Source organism: Apostichopus japonicus, chromosome 10 (genome assembly GCF_037975245.1).
Source record: "Apostichopus japonicus isolate 1M-3 chromosome 10, ASM3797524v1, whole genome shotgun sequence".
Lineage (NCBI taxonomy): Eukaryota > Metazoa > Echinodermata > Holothuroidea > Aspidochirotida > Stichopodidae > Apostichopus > Apostichopus japonicus.
The window spans coordinates 2,818,672-2,832,764 of record NC_092570.1 but is presented as its reverse complement, the minus strand read 5'-3'; positions in this window follow the sequence as shown (position 1 = coordinate 2,832,764).

Sequence of the window (14,093 nt, the reverse complement as noted above, 5' to 3'; positions counted from 1 at the left end):
CATATACATTAGTGTTAGCATGCATGTTAGTAGTAATCTGTACATTTTGAGAGGGCTGGGGGAGGGGCTAGGGTGCACAAAGGGGCCCTGCACATAAATCATCATCAGTGGGAAGAAAAACGTTAACTCTCTGTTTTACTTTCAGTCGGAGATGAATTGAACCACTCCTCTGAGTCCAAGGACGATATCAGGCACAGTATTATATCGCTACCCCTCCCTCTCCCCTCCCTCTCCCCTCCCTCTCCCCTCCCTCTCCCCTCCCTCTCCCCTCCCTCTCCCCTCCCTCTCCCCTCCCTCTCCCCTCCCTCTCCCCTCCCTCTCCCCTCCCTCTCCCCTCCCTCTCCCCTCCCTCTCCCCTCCCTCTCCCCTCCCTTTTCAACCTCACACAAAATTTAAAAGTAGTTATTAGCTCATAATTATGGACCTGACTTATTAGTCTAGTTATGCCCCAGAATGCACTATTTGACGTCTAACAGAAAACAAAGAAACAAAACAAAACAGCCTTAGCCTATATTATACATTTACCATTAAAAAAATATATTTAGAATTCATGAAGGATAGTTGCACAAGGGTGGTGCAAGAAAAAGTAGAGAAAGAAAGAAACGTAACTTTCCTTTTTAGCTGATCTGCAATACCGATCTGGCATACAACAACAAGAAGTTAGTGGGTCGAATATATACGGAGTTCAACGATTAACAGTGACGCTTGGCCTATAACCACCCAATGGGTATGAATTTGGCGATTCATACCAAAGGATAATATTATTTCTAGTCAGATAACACAATGAAAGATTAAACAAATGCCAAAAGCCAATTGTTATGTATGTGTTAAAGTATTTATGTGAGCATAACACCCTTCAGTTGGGCCCATCAGCACTTTAAAGCAGCTGTTTGCGCTTAGTGAACAATTTTACCAAAATTAAAATGCAGCATATTAGTCAAAGTAAGTTTCCGATTGATGAACCTAAGATACCTTCATGTATTTTGGAAACACTAAGTGGAGGTATATAGACGCCAGGGAGGAGAATTCATAGATTCGATTCTCGCTGATTTCCCAGCGCATGCGCTCACCATGATTATGATTGTTCACAATCAAGTAATAATTTAAGTAATTTTTTGGGAATTATAATATGGAACATCAAAAAGCGAATTGTCAATATTAACTTGACTCCTTCCCATCAATTTGGAAAAGGACAAAAAACAACAGATTGTTTAAAGGATTACTGCTTTAATTGTGTTTTCTTTTCATGCAATATTTTCCATATGAAAATATTTTTACCTATAGGCTAATATTAACATCTTTTGAAAAAGATAGTCATGATGGGTACTTCAAGTTAGTATGAACAATTTTAATATAATTGCACATTCTATACTCGAAGCATTGAATCTAAAAAAAGACAAATTCAGAACTTTCTGACCAAAATGAATTTGCTACAACTTTAAGAAGATCTTTGAGTCTATAGCCTTAGATCAATATCGTTCCGTTAGAGGGCACACGGCTAATAAGTTACAAACCTTTAGGAATTCTATCAACAACTAAAAACCCGTGAGAATCTTACCCTTGAACGACTTTTAATAATTACATCAAATTAACGCCATGTCGACGTGTAAATTTTGTAAATTTTTTTTTTTGTAAAATTTTCACATGTTTTATATTATCGTTATTACGTTACTTTTCTATCAGACAATGACTATACGAACTTTAGAAAATTTAATGAGTAAATTTATTATGATAAGAACGAATAAGATTACCCACCATGCATTCAAATTACCTTGATATGTTTATGTGTATGAGATGTTTGAAAGCATAAGTAATTTCATATTGGGGGGGGGGGGGGGGGCGGGGGGTGATACGGTGTGTCCTACAGTAGAACAGTAACAGTAGATTGATTATATTCGGAATGACCTTTAGTTACGTAATTCCTATTTGATATGACTTTCTTAAGTATGGATTTGTGTGTTCGCCTTTCTTTATTTTAATTTCACCAATAACATAATGGAAATATATAAAGCAAATGAGTTCCACGAAATTGTACACAATGATATTTTTCAACGAAAAAAGTGAACTTTACACGCTACCTTTTAGTGAAAACTAATTTTGTATGTAGTCGAATAAGCCGTCTACACATGACAAAAACCTGCATGTAAAATAACTGGCATAGAAAACGCGTTACTCCAAGATAACTAACTAAACAGTAAAACATGATTTCAGATTCTTAATGGAAAACGGCCACGTGAGCGTATATTGTTGAGATCCAGCTGTTTCTCGCCTTGAAAGACCAACTAAATAGACAGACACTCATCTACATTAGGAATAGCGTCAATTAATTCTTCTAATAAATAGTCAAATTTAATATGAAAATAGGGGAGATTTATAAGGATGCTTTTTATCAACTACTGATATACATTGTAATATGAATGTATGAATATATGAATATATGAATATTAATAAGATTATATAGAAATGGAATATTATGGTTTGATCATGGAAACTGTTATACTTCAATCTTTCATCCGCCCAAATATTAGATATGGTCTAATGTAAAGGATGTATTAGATAATGGAATATAAGCCTCCCTCCCCCCCCCCCCTCCATACCACCCTTCCCACCCGCCCACCTTTAAAATCCTGTACACCTCAATGCCACATTGTCGTGGGAGTTGCACAGTACCGACTGCCGTGGAAAGATTGTATATCAAATCAACCTGAAAATGCAGGCTACACATTGTATACTGCTTAGAAGTATATGGCTATATTTCTCCTAACATTGTAATCAGATGTTATTCTTATTTTCTATCGCAGTCAATATGTAATTAAAGGTGTCACGAAATAGGTCGACAGTATCACCATGAAGACACCAACACAGGTGTCATACTCGTTCAGAAACAATAGGCCTATTGTGATTTGATAAGGTCACTGAATTTGTTTGTGTTAGCATTATTTAAAGAACGCTTGATATTTTGGTCGAGAAAAGGCGTTATTACTGCACGTTTCATTCAATGTTAAGGTGCACTTTTTTATGCAATTTATTGTGCAATTGCTCCCTCTGCCTACATGTAAGGTCCAAGTCAGACAGTCATAGAATTCTTTCATTTATTCCTTCGATCTTTACAGATTGGCAAACGTTTCGGCCTAAACAGTTTACCGAGATGATTGTAAGATCATTTTGTTACATAGTAGTGCAACCTCTTACCCCACCCCCACTCACCCCTCCCCATCCAAAGAATAAAAAGCAGACCGTTGAGATGGGTATCGGTTTGGCCGTGTTTATAATGGTATAAAAAATAAATGATATATTGGTTAATTTTAGAGGCTTTTACAATCAGTTGATCGCTCGAAATTACAGATGGACTTAAGATATAACCTACAAATCAGGCCTACTTTTTTTTTTTGGGGGGGGGGGGGGGTGTAATTGTATGTCATTAGTGTATAGCCTACACACTAGATATATAGTAAAACACATAAAATATCAAATATTTAAAGTTACAAACAGAATACAGATAAAAATAAGTATAAATATAACACAGAAAAGTTTAAAAAAGGAAGGTAAAGACACCTATAATATACAACAATGTACATACATATATACACACACACACACACACACATATATATATATATATATATATATATATATATATATACATATGTATATAAACATAAATACATATATACAAATACTATGCGCTGTTATACATGTGTGTAGCTGTATACATATGGAACAAATTTACACTGCGAGTATACCTGCACAGCCACCGTGCAAGGGGAGGAAACCCCACAGGCACACAAACAATTACAAAACCATTCTAGTGTACAGTACATGAATGTATAACATATATAGGCGGTACAACTTAAACAGTAGATAATTCTTCATCATTGTTTCATATGTGGAAATATGTAACACCATTTTGAACCCCAAGGGCGTAGGAACCGGGGGGCTGGGGGCGCCAGCCCCCCAGAGGGGACACCCCTCCCCTTAGACCCCTTCCCCAGGCCGGCCATCAGTCTTCAGCCCCCCCCCCCACTCAAAAGTACCTTCCTACGCCACTGTTGAACCAAAAAACACCCAACACTTTAATCAAGCCCCTCCACATTCTCCCCGTTCAACAAAGGCAGTAACTCGCTAGCTATACATGCATACACACTAATGATGAATTTATTATAATAGGCATGGTCTCCTTCCACGAGATTTGGAAATCGATAATCTGACTAAACAGTTCTTGTTTTCATATCATTATTATATTTCCAAATAATTATGGGGCGGAGTACCATAATTCATACGCGCATCAATGCACGTAGTGTTATTAATTAAAAATATTGTACCGAGAAAACAATTTAAAGATGTTTTTCTGAAGATAAAAACTCAACATCATCTCGAGCTTATATGATAGAGATTTTTGCGATCAAAGAACTTCGATCCAAAACAGGTCAATTAATTATGGCTCTGTTTGGAGCATAATTTTGATTGAAACATCGTTAGGCTTGGAATTTACTGTTGTGTAAACCGTTATTATTTTTCTATACAGATTTTCAAAGAACAATACATACAGCGGTGACACTAAAATCGTTGCTAACATTAGATCATTATAGGTAACTTATGATTTTAGAACCGGCATTTGGTGAATTGTTAACTATATCACCGATATGTTTATAATTAGAACCCTAAAATCATGGCCAAAACAATAATAGACTATCCCTTTAAGTTCTCTTATTTTATTATAAAATATGAATTTTAATATTACTTGTAACTGTACCTTTTTTACTTTTGTCCATTCCACTATAAAATCTATAGGCCTATATATATAGTTATCGAACTCTTCTCAATTCACCATATACCTCTGTTCCCCCCCCCCCCCTCCCCATGTCATTCCGACCCACCTAGCACTTGAAATAGCAATTATTTTATCGAGTCTACACTGTCCGAGAGAAGAACGAGCCTTTGAAGTCTGAGCAAGGGCGGCGGAAGCACTTTTAATCTGGAGGGGGGGGGGGGGCACCGACATCAAAGGGCACTTTGCAGAAATTCGATTGGACTGATGCAGCCTTATATTTAGTACCCTTTATAACTCTTATTGTATTATCTTATTTGGGTATACACATCACTCCATCAACGCCCCCCCCCCCTTCAAGGAAAATATGCATACTGGCACTGCAATATCCAATGTGCAAATTGGGAAACAAGGAACAAGTTTTCTTTTGAGACAAAATGAGGTGAAATCATGCTAGTTGCTAATGTAGGAATCTTCCGAATTAGAGTTTATTTCTTGCTAATATCTTAACAAATTTTTTCCCACTCGAAATAGCTTTGAGTTTGACCCACAGAAATTCATTAAAAGTCAGGGGCGTAGCCAGGATTTGCAAAGTTGTATGCACGACTATCTGAGCGGAGCGCCACCATCGTTGGCGCGGAGCGTACAAAGAAAATTTTTGGTTTTACAAACCCCTAAGATGGCCGGAAACGGCCCTTCCCGAATGTTCATTCTGGATCCCTGGCCTCTTGCTAACTTGAGACATCTCAATTTTTATGTAGAAAAAGGGTACAGTTTTAACCTGAGGAAAAGTGGGGGGGGGGGCACGTGCCCCCTGTGCCCCCCGGTTCCGCCGCCCTTGAGTCTGAGTCTATTATTGTGATCGGTCCTGAGCTTGTTTATTAATTCATCGACTTGTTCGGCTGTCATTTTATTGAAATTCAAGAAACTTTCGTCTCGTTTACAACAAGGGTGAGAGTTTATGGGGGTGCGCTGTGGGTATGGAACGTGTCAAAATGTGAAACGCAGGTCCGATCGCTCGTCAAGTTAAGATGGTTGACGCTATTTGTGCATACAGAGGGCGCTGTTTCCAATTATCGAATTAGTAAAGTTGGGCGACGCCGTATTACAGATCAGTGAAGCGCAATATCATAACATATATATACATGTATATATATTTATACATACATGTCCCTACCGATGTTATAGGAAAGTTCCTTTGACGTAATTTTTGTACTTTTAAAAAAAGTGTTGACAAAGTTGCGTTCAAGTTTTTTTCTTTTCTTTACTCAGTGTAATATTTGTCACGACACCTATATAGTGTGTTGCTAGCAGGGCATTTTACACACTAGGATAACACTTTGAGGTGAAAGTTTTAATTATCGGTATTGTCAAGATTGACTCGTGAAAAATAACACTCTGCGCAATAAGTTAGAAATAAAATCGAACTTAGACAGGACCTTTAAGATATACATGGAAAAATACTTTAGTATATAAAGTTGACACTCAATAGTATACTTGCCAGTATAGCATGGATGCATTCATTACGTGTACTAATACAAAAATAGAATCCATATATGCGTATAGAGATTCAACTCTCTATTTGTCCTAATGGCTAAATTACTTTTGTATTCCTATACTTTCCTATTTCATATATAGACTACTGTGGTGATAGACTTATACACAGTCTTGTAAATTGGTAAATTAAATCTATAGTAAAGACAAAACATATATCTTTCAAGGTGTAAAGATTTTATATATATATATATATATATATATATATATATATATATATATATATATATATATTTATATACATATTTTGACCTTTTCAAAGAATTTTTTTTTTGCTTTTTGTCATTATTATTATTAGTCGTAACATTTTTTTAGAAAATTTATTTATTGTTATGAACTCATTTTCAAGTTTTTACCCGCCATATTGACACTCATCTGCTCATGGTTGATCGGTCACTCATACACTGGAGATATACCGTGTGTTGGGTGTATATAAGCCTACTTTTCTTGTAACTTGAAATTCCGACTTAAAAGGGAATCGGTATTTACTGTAGTGGTCCCTATAGACAATACTATTCACTGAGAGTCAAAAAGATTTCTTATTGTTCAACAGGAACCTAACCCAGTAGGATACCATTAACAATTTGCAGAAACGAAGGGTACAAAACTGTTTAAGGTCCATACCTAAATCAGTCGTGGGAAATATTGAATTTGTCCCTCACCTTTGGAAATCCTGGGCATTTCCCTGGCTGGTATATATATACCTGTTCAAATCCTTGTTGACAAGGCTGAACTGATCTATATAAATAAAACAGTTGTTTGCAAGGACGTAATAAGAAAGGGTTTCCAGTTTCTATTCAAAAAATCCTACCGGTTCGACAATATTTTAGCGGGTTTAATTGGTTTCTTAGCACGAGAACAAATTTAACTATGTTATGTTAAAGATTAATATAATATATGAAAACAAAGTTAATAAAAACCGAACCACTATAGCGCAAGGGCAAAAATTAACGCATATAATGTGATCAAGTGTGATTCGTTCAAGTACAAAGTTTAAAAGGAGAAATAAAAAATCGACAGACAGACATAACTTATAATGAAATGCAAAAAAATTAAAGAAATAAATAAACACATACGACGGCAGTTGGTTTTACATGTTAAGGCCTACATGTCACTGGAACTCTTTACCATTTCACATTAACAAATATAATCTGCCCCTAATATTAATTCGTATAGAAACAGTAATGAAACATATTTGTTTCAGTTCATATTATTGTATTATTTTATTTATATATTCAGGTCATTATTATTATTATTATTATTATTATTATTATAATGATGATGATTATTATTATTATGATGATGATTATTATTATTATTATTCATTCATTCACGAGCCTTTAATGGCACCCACCTAGTCACGCTGTTTTTGGCCTCTGGATGTATCGTTTATTTTCGTCTGTTTGGCTTATCAATATCTGTATATCATATTATCATCTCACTATATTGGAATTTCGCCCAGTTCATATATCTACCGGAAGTAAAGCCTTAAATGTTTAGACCTTTCTTATATATGAGTTTGATCGGAAGTATATGTAACCCTAGGAATTATTAGAAGAATTTCACACGTTACACCCAGGCCGCTCCTGTATAGGCTTACACACGTTACACCCAGGCCGCCACTGGATAGGCTGCGTGATTCATCGATAGCAGTAAACTGTGTTTCTTTGACCTTCATGACACACGATCGTTCAAAAACAAAAAAGTCCCCAAAATAAACCTGTATTATTTATCACAATTGCCTAAAAGTTTGTCTTTTGAAAAGTTACTTGTTCACTTCTCCTCGACAAAAGTGTTACGCTTCATGCTTCGATCGTTTTGATAATAAAAGAACCGTGACTATGCTTTGTGATCAACCTTGAGTCATGTGAAATATTGATTCTGTTATATAGTTGGTAAGCTACACATAGTCAGTTCAAAGCTAATTGCGTGCAGGGTTTATATCTTATATGATCTCAAACCCTCTTTTAACAGAATTTACAAAGTTGAAGCCGCGAACGATGTGAATATTTGTTGTTGCAATCTAAATTGATCTCACTTGATGTAGGCTTGTATGTAATACTTCTATGAGATCATGAAGTAAGGCACACGGCTGTATCCTAAGGATAACAAAAGACATAAGGAAAATACTGAATTTGGAGAAATATCTTTTATACACGTTTCGTTTGGGAGGCTCAAAATGCTTTGATCTCTTTTTCTCGCTGGATTCAACTCTCGAAGAGTTTCGTGTCGTTTTTTTTAACTTTTTGGATTCACAAAGTATATAAATACAAACTTGAAATCAGTGATCCTTGAACACGGAAGTATTTCGAACGAGTTAATTCTCAACATAAAGAGGAACCTTTGTGGCTTTTTCTAGATCATGTGCCACCCTGTTATTTGCATACAGGTTTACTTTGTAGGAACTCTGATTGAATATATAAAGGCTATATATATTGTTACTAAATTATTGTCTTATTAACCTTGCAGTATAAAGCTGGTAGGCTACATGTCTTATAGACCTATACAGTAAGAAAAAATTTGTAACGGGCAGTAGTTTATACACATATGTAATAGAGAAACGTTATATGTTATTGTCTGAAAGAGTTTGGAATAGTTTGCAAACATTTATGAGAAGACTGGAGGGAGCAGCGTGAAAAATATAAAAGCAGAAATAAAGTTTAATTCATGCGAGGGATTTATTTTATACTGTCTCTCAGAGAATCATAACTGCATGGAATATTTATTTTCTTACTCTGGATGACTGCTTAACTTTTGTGTTTTGGAAGTTCCACAGCTGATTATTAATACCGTAGACGGGATTAACCGAACTTGGAGTTTGAGAATTGTCGAATTTTTTGCTATTCATATTGAATATTACTTTAATTGTCCGTCTTCTATCACCAATACCTCAAAATGGCGTATCGGAAAACTCTATCGCTGAGACCAAACTTTAGCTACAAGTCAGTTTTTCGCATTCTGATTATTTCAACGTTCTTCAAGATTGTCTTTCCTCAAATGGTTTCATTTCACGTCCAAGATGAAATTAATAAAAATATCGTACTTGAAACGGAAGAAAATATAGCACTTTCCTGTGAAAGAAGTGGATTTTCTGAATCGGCTGAAGTAAGAATTTACAAAGATGATACTATGTTAATCTCAGAAGGATTAATGAGTGAATCAGACGATTATACAGTTGAAGCAGATGGAAATGCAACCATTCTCATAATCAAAATGGCGTCCGCTTCAACCAGTGGATTGTACACTTGTGTTGTAATGGACAACACTCCACCAGTTACTATGAATTCTAGTTTGAATTTCATGGTCGTAATGGATAACCCGCATTGTTATAGTCATAATATTATGACAGAAAATGTTGTCGTAGAAGGTGGAACATTTCAAGCAGATTGTTTTTATCGGGTATTCCCGGAAGGAACCACGACAGAAGCAAGTTGGTTCAGAAGAGGAACGGATGGTTCCGAAACGATGATATCTTCTAATGAAGTCCGTGTGGGAATTAAAGGAAGAAGAAATATAATGATTCCTAACATATCTGAGAATGAAGATGGCGTAACATATATTTGCAAGTACTCTTTTTCTGTTTTAAATTTCATGACAAACAGTGATTGTTCCGTCGGTCCGATAACCGTCACATCAAAATCTACTACCGCATCTTCATCTAGCGCTGTTCCATCAACTGCGATGTCATCTTCATCTAGCTATGCTCCATCAACCGCGATACCATTGGCTACCGTACTTACATCAACCGCCAAACTTCAGAAAAGTAAGGAAATGAACAATGAGAAGGAAACGATGAGCTTTGAAGATTTGCTAATTTACATAATACCAGGAGCAGTACTTGTGCTTGCTATTTTATTGATTTTTGTCATCGTTTGTTGTTTTTGTTGTTGTAGACAAAGTCGGAAGGCTCAGAGTAAAAATACAACGCCCAGCGAAGAACCGGTAAATCCGCTGAGTATCTACGACACAGCACCGTTTGATAAAAGCCAAATATCGGGACCGTTTTACGATGCGCCACCTAACGGTTTCGATAAACCCATACAAGTACAGTCGTCTAATGAATACCAGCCATCGCTTCCTGCACAGACTTTCGCAAGACCAGAATCGGTGCTTATCCCTGGGACAGATGATATGGCTAGCACTCATCTGTGATTGTTACCTATACTCTAGTGACGTCACGAGCAACGAGACGTTCTTGTTCCTTAGAGTAGCATTTTTGTTATTTGTTGGTTTTAATGATTTTCACATGCATGTGTAATATTAAGTAGTCAGATTGTTCAATTAGAAATAGTGCATTTCGCTGTTGATGAAATGTAGGCCTTTATTATTTATCGCCGGATTGGCAATTGTCTTTATCTAAAAAAAATTCCCCAATATCAATATTCCAACAACAAAAAAGGAGACATTCATGGGTGGTATGAATAATCAGTTGGTTAAAAGGTTTCGATTTTTAATATTTTTTAGTTTGGTTGAACAATAAAGCCAAAGATAGATATATATAGTCACTGGGGCTCACGCTCAAAAATTAATGGAGGGCGCTGTCATATTGGTCATACGTCATTTCCTTGGCTAGATGCAGGCTCTGACCTCAGCTAATAACGGTACCGTGAGTTGATCACTAGTTGTTTATACAATTTCGTTGTTCAATTTTTGCAGAAGAGATCATTTAAAAACCGACGCACTTAAAATCCAAAATAATAAGGTGCATTGAAGCGTATCTGTTTATTCTCAATTTCTGTGGTAACATCATAACCACAGAAATCTCGAATAACAGATAGTAATCTGTATGTATATAGCCTAACTGTCACTATACGTATACCGACATTGAAATGGAATGAACCGCGACATGCTAAAAGCGTTATACAACGAATGTGACGGATTTTAAAACCGCGTACGCTTACTAGTTATTACGAATTCGTCTTTATAGCCAGAGTTGCTTCTCCCCCCCCCCCCCCCCCCACCTATAAGATCTAAAAGCTCTTCACCGTAGAGTTAACTTCGAATAGCAGATTTAATTTATCCAAAAATGGACCGATAAACTTCAGAACTCCGAGTGTATATACGTAGTTACTATGGGTTTTGTCAATAGACATATTGCGTCGATTTTATTTGAGCGGTTCTTTTATGTAAAATTGAATGGAAAAAATGGTGTTGTGCACATAACGGCCGTGCTTTTGACACTATTTGAGTGGTTGCTATATATTTAGTACAAGAGTAAATATACATATTATAAGGGATATGTGAACGTCATACGGTGTATATAGAAATCGTGCGGTATGATAATAAGACGACACTAAAACTGGATTTCTCGGCGGATGCAACGGACTCAATTAAACACACGGCCTATATTGGCATAGCCTACGTTAAAGAACCACATATATAGTATATAACATATTGGTAGTATAACCAGTGGTTAACGCCGGTGCCTTTCAATCATAAGGTCCCCGGTTCGAGTCACTCCCAGATTAATGTATGTCGTCCAGTTACAGAGTTGTTGACAATTAACAATTCATAATCATGGACGTTAAATATGAATGTAAGAGACTAACTTCGGTCAGCTTGCGGCTTTGATAAGCCAATGAGGCTTCTTCGCGAGTTCCTGCTTGCAGGAGGATCTAAAATACATACATACTGGTAGTATAAGCGTATACAACAGTACGAGTACAAGCCAGGCGAGTAGTTAATCGTGCATACGAATCTTTAGCATACCCACAGTATGCCATGTACACGCACTGTATATCGCAATGTATATATGATATTAAATCACAAGGCTGTCCTATTATTATTATTAATCTCGATGTTTTGTACAGTTTAACCTCATGATCCTTGAATTTTTTTTAAACAATTTGTGTAGCAAACTCTATTTCAATTAACTTAATCTATATGCTTAAATGATATCAAATTAATGACTTTAATATGTAAATTTATAGTTCAGGTTTTATTAATAGCCTATATTGCCCGAGCGGATTTGGTTCAATTACGGGATTTTTACATTCAAATGAAAAAGCATAACCCTGTGATAAGACGAAATTATAGGCCTATTTTATAGTCTGATTGGGTCTCAGAATGCAACATGTCACTTCTAAACATCTCTTTTCTTTGTGCGGAAGTAACGTCATGAATCTTAATATATATATATATATATATATATACATATATGTAAGTATATATATAAATATATATATAGATATATAAATATATATATATATAGCCTATATATATATATATATAACTGAATTTATATATATATATATATAACTATAACTATATATATATACATATACATATATATATATATATATATTTTTTTTCTTTATGCAATTACCATGTTTAATTCAGTGCAATTCCCATCATTCATATATGCGTCGTTTTAAATGCAACCCAGCAGTTTTGATAAAGTTTTGATCCCTTTGTACAAATTGGTTTGTAATCTTGAGGGGTGTTGGCAACCTTCAACATTGGTGGATGGGTGCACGCAACCATTTCAAGTTCATATAAAGCCAGCAATCCATGACAGACAACACATGCTATTAAAGCAACGCGGATATAAATACATTAATCTGGATTAAACAAAATAAATCCAACTTTTTTATTTTCTCAAAGAATAAAAGTAGTAATATCGCTAAACTTTTAATATGTCTTTTGTTCTTCATCTGATAATTATTTGCAGAGAACTTCTAAGTTTCTCTCTGTTTTGTTTTAATTTATTATTTCTTTTCGTTACCATTGTCATTTGGAGGGAGGGGGGGGGGGCAAGAGTTCTGCTTTGACGCCCTCTTTATTGTTTTAATACACACGGCCCTATAATTTGTCCACCGGCTTTGCGAGTGTGGTACGTGTGTGTGACTCATTGCTTGTAAACACGATATCTCAAGTATGGAAGCTTGGACCAATCTCATATTTGGTGAGTAGTTGTGCACATTAAGTAGAAGAACCTATTTTTTGAAAAGAAGGTCAAAGGTCATTTAGGGGTCAAATTGTGAAACCCTTGTAAACACGATATCTCCAGAAGGGAAGCTTTGATCAATCTTGTACTTCTTGTGAAGGAGTACCACATCAAGTAACAGAAGCCTATTGTATGTTGTGGAGGTCAAAGTTCCTTTGGGGTCACTGGGGGTCAAAATGTGTAAACACAATATCTAGAAGGGAAGCTTGGACCAATCTCATATTTAGTATGTAGTTGTGATACGTTCAGTACAAGAAGCCTATTTTAAGGAGGTCAAAGACCAAAATTCTAAATTATTTCTCAAGGCATTTTCCTACATGCCATCAGTCATAATTATATACGTTATATACGTTAGTTTGCAGCCCCGATGGTGTCATTAGTCTGCTGATATATCAATATGCTAATGATATGCTAATGATATGCTAATACAAAACTGCTATTCCATTTACTCTTTCATAAAACGGTTATAATCGGCCGCGGTTGACTATACCTAAATCATCGTATAATCTAGAGGTTAAAAAGGTCAATGTTAGTATAGAGGACGCTGTGCTGACAAGGCCTACTTCTTCGCGTTGTTTACAAATTCGGTAGGCCTATGTATAAGCAATAATCGCCGCTGACAGAGCTGTCTCTCTGCGCAGCTGTCTGCGCAACTATCCGTCTGCGCCGCGGACAGAGCTGTCTGTTCTGTGATAATATCGCGTACTATAGACAGCCGTACAGATAATACGTTTCGCGGTTTAGTCTGCGCGCAGACTTGAAGACAGATTATTAAACAGACGTCGCTTTCCGTTATTCATGCACATTTTTTTAGCATTTTATTCC